This window comes from Harpia harpyja, chromosome 18, assembly GCF_026419915.1.
Source record: "Harpia harpyja isolate bHarHar1 chromosome 18, bHarHar1 primary haplotype, whole genome shotgun sequence".
NCBI classification, from domain to species: Eukaryota; Metazoa; Chordata; class Aves; order Accipitriformes; family Accipitridae; genus Harpia; species Harpia harpyja.
In genome coordinates this window covers 17,782,601-17,786,950 of record NC_068957.1, presented here as the reverse complement: position 1 = coordinate 17,786,950, position 4,350 = coordinate 17,782,601, and positions in this window count along the sequence as shown.

The window sequence follows — 4,350 nt, the reverse complement described above, 5'->3', positions numbered from 1 at the left end:
GGCAGAGCAGCTGCCACGAGCCCAACTGCAAATTCAGTGAAAACACAGGACATAAAAGCCCATGAAAGCTCAGGAGCCTTCATTTTGCAAACATCCTGTAGCAATGCCTCTCACGCAGGTGTGCTGGTTTTGGCTGGGATAGAGTTAATTTTCTTCACAGCAGCTGGTATGGGGCTGTTTTGGATTTGTGCTGAAAAGTGTTGATATTACAGGGATGTTTTAGTTACTGCTGAGCAGCGCTTACACAGAGTGAAGGTCTTTTCTGCTTCTCACCCCACCCCACCAGCGAGGAGGCTGGGGGGGCACAAGAAGTTGGGAGGGGACACAGCTGGGACAGCTGACCCCCACTGACCAAGGGATATTCCAGACCAGAGGATGTCATGCTCAGCACATAAAGCTGGGGGAAGAAGAAGGAAACGGGGGGGATGTTTGGAGTGATGGTGTTTGTCTTCCCAAGTGTCCTGGGTTCAGCTGGGATAGAGTTAATTTTTACAGGAACCTGGGAGGTGGGGGGGCACAGCCGGGGCAGCCGACCTGAACTAGCCAAGGAGCTCTTCCATACCGTGTGACATCATGCTCAGCATATAAATGGGGAGCGGGCCGGGGGGAGCTCTCTCGACTTTCGGTGGGGAAGTGGCGGAGCGTCGGGTTCTGGGTGGTGAGCAGTTGCACTGGGCATCACTCGTTTTGTATATCCTTTCATTAGTACCGTTGTTGTTGTTGTAACCTTTTTTTGTGTTGTCCCAGTAACCTGCCCTTGTCTCAGCCCTCGAGGTTCCAGGGTTTTTTTTCTTTTCTCTCCTCCGTCTCCTCCCCATCCCACCGGAGGGGGCGGGCGGAGTGAGCGAGGGGCTGCGTGGTCCTTTGTTACCGCCCGGGCTGAAACCACGACAGTCCTTTCTGGCGCCCAACGTGGGGCACGAAGGGTTGAGATAACGACAGATCTGGCCAGAGCGTGTTGAAACAAATTTGTCATACGCATTTCTTATATTAGATAAATAGATGTTAGTCACAATGTTGATTCATTTGTTTACATGGTGGCGTTTTGTAAGCTCTTATATGCTCTATGTATTGCCTGTAGTTACGTTTCTCACCTCTGGGAGAGTGATTGGGATTATCATTTTGCTGTGCTGGGCAATGTCGACTTGTGAAATGATTACATCACTGGTCATGAGGTTAAGCTGGTATCTGTATGAGGCAGTGATATCATTTCCATACTTCGGGCACCTTCTATCGGATTTTATTGGTAACTACACTCAATCCGTGGGGAAGTTAGGGGGGGATACTTCCCCCCGTCCGTTCGCCTCCCTTCTCTCCTTCCAACTAATTACAACAGCTTTTGAGAATTTTGAATATCCTTGGGATGCGCAAGCCACTGTGCTGTTAGTGCTATGCCTCCTGAATATGTTTCAGGTCTTGTTTAGGGCTACAAAAAGGCTCTTTAAGAGTACCACCCAGAGATCTGCCCCAAAGCTGGATATTCATGGGTGGCACGGCATGTGGGAGGATATGGGCAGGTATCTAGAGAACTTCTCACCTCCAGTGGCTTGGAAGTTCACTCCCGAACAACTACAGAACCCTCATGAAGTGGTAGAATATTTGAAAGAAAAATGCTGTGGCTATTCCAAAGACGTACAACTCACTGCACTGTGCTGGGCCCTGGCCAGTATCTACCAAACACTGCTTGATATTAAGCAGCACCCTCAGGGGGAAAAGGGGGAAAAGATGGAAAACAGGGCAACAGGCACCGTGGCTACCCCAACCGGGACAACAGGCACCATGGCTACCCAAACCCCGACAACTGGCACCGTGGCTACCCCTACCCCAGCAACAGGCAGCGTGGCTACCCCAACCCTGGTGACAGATACTGCAGCTAAGCCGGAGAACCAACCTGTGCCAGTATCAGTCGCCCCTGTACAGAAAAAGAAACACACAAAGAAATCAGTTCGCTTAGTGAGAGATGAAGATGAACCAGGGTCATCACGAGAACAGGAGGAAGAGGCAGAACCTGAAATAATTACCCGATCTCTATCCCTGAGTGAGTTGTGTGACTTGCGAAAAGATTTTAGCCGCCACCCAGGTGAGCACATTGTTACCTGGCTGCTCCGATGCTGGGATAATGGGGCTAGTAGTGTGGAATTAGAAGGTAAGGAAGCCAAGCAGCTAAAACCCCTGTCGTATGGAGGGCGATGGCTGAAATATAAACAGTGGGAGGCCTGGCAGATTGGCTATATCACACTCCCACGAACCCGCCAAGGCAAGTGCCATGTGCTTACAATGGTGGAAGCAACCACTGGATGGCTGGAAACGTATCCTGTGTCCCACGCCACCGCCCAGAACACTATCCTGGGCCTTGAAGAGAAAGTTTTATGGCGACACGGCACCCCAGAAAGAATCGAGTCGGACAACGGGACTCAATTCCGAAACAACCTCATAGACACCTGGGCCAAAGAACATGGCATTGAGTGGGTATATCACATCCCTTACCGCGCACCAGCCTCCGGAAAAATCAAACGATACAATGGACTGCTGAAAACTACATTGAGAGCAATGGGGGGTGGAACTTTCAAACATTGGGATACACATTTAACAAAAGCCACCTGGTTAGTTAATACTAGAGGATCTGCCAATTGGGCTGGCCCTGCCCAGCCAAGACTTCCACATACTGTAGAAGGGGATAAAGTCCCTGTAGTGCGCATGAGGAGTATGTTAGGAAAGGCAGTCTGGGTCAGTCCCCCCTCAAGCAGAGACAAACCCATCCAAGGGGTTGTTTTTGCTCAGGGACCTGGGTACACCTGGTGGGTGATGCAGAAGGATGGGGAAGTTCAATGTGTACCTCAGGGAGATTTGATTTTGGGAGAGAATAGCCAGTGAATTAGGCTGTATGATATTTAACTGCTAAGTAACCTGCCAATGTATGTCATTGTATCTATAGTGTCTATATGCCATATCAAGGGTATTACTGTAAGAATTACCCAAATGACTGAAGGATGGACTTTGAAACTGAGCCAAGTACAACAGTGATAGAACTTGAACTGGTGCCCAGCAATTTCCTCAAGATCAGCCTCTTCGACCTGCAGGCCAAGGGTGTGGGTTGCACCAAATGTACTGGCCGCAAGTTCCAGAGGCAGCATACAACAACCTAACACCTCACACCATCTCTCTTATCCTGAAGAACTGTTACACCAGATGGAGCCCCAAAGTCACGGACTAAATAAAATTGATGGACACATCGGAGGGATAGCCCATCGACTAATTGAATACTATTGGGGGGGGGGGGGTGTCCATATACATATATATATATATATATATATATAAGACAAGGAAAGTGGTAGTGGTTGATTGGAAAATGTAAGATCTGGGCATGATGTAGATGGTATAGAATAAGGGGTGGATAATGTCCTGGGTTCAGCTGGGATAGAGTAATTTTTACAGGAACCTGGGAGGTGGGGGGGCATAGCTGGGGCAGCCGACCTGAACTAGCCAAGGAGCTATTCCATACCATGTGACATCATGCTCAGTATATAAATGGGGAGCGGGCCGGGGGGAGCTCTCTTGACTTTTCGGTGGGGGAAGTGGCGGAGCGTCAGGTTCCCGGTGGTGAGCAGTTGCACTGGGCATCACTCGTTTTGTATATTCTTTCATTAGTACCGTTGTTGTTGTTGTAACCTTTTTTTTGTGTTGTCCCAGTAAACTGCCCTTATCTCAACCCTCGAGGTTCCAGTTTTTTTTCTTTTCTCTCCTCCGTCTCGCGAGCGGCTGCGTGGTCCTTTGTTACCGGCTGGGCTGAAACCACGACACCAAGTCACCCTTATGTGCGATGGAGCCCTGCTTTCCTGGAGATGGCTGAACACCTGCCTGCCCATGGGAAGCAGTGAACGAATTCCTTGCTTTGATTTGCTTGTGTGCACGGCTTTTGCTTTCCCTATTAAACCGTCTTTATCTCAACCCAGGAGTTTTCTCACTTTCCCGATTCTCTCCCCCATCCCACAGTGGGGAAGAAGTAAGCAAGCGGCTGTGGGGGGCTTAGTTGCCGGCTGGGGTTGAACCACGACAGCAGGTCCACCCACCACCCCAGGACATGTTCGAGGGAGCAGCAGCTGGGTTTTGCTGCTCCTGGAGGAGCCGGGGAGCCGGACAGCAGCGTCTCTCCGCTCCCCAGCACCGGTTCCTGCGAGGGAGGACGGCCCCGAGGCTGTGTCTCAGGAGCAGGGGTGAAGGCAGGAGCGTGCACCCCAGCCCAGCTGCCCTCCAGCCCACGGGGTTCAGCATCTGCATCATTGGCTGCTGCCTTACCCGTTGGCCAAAGGCCATGAACAAACTGGTCTGAGAAGGTCAAGCGGCACGTCG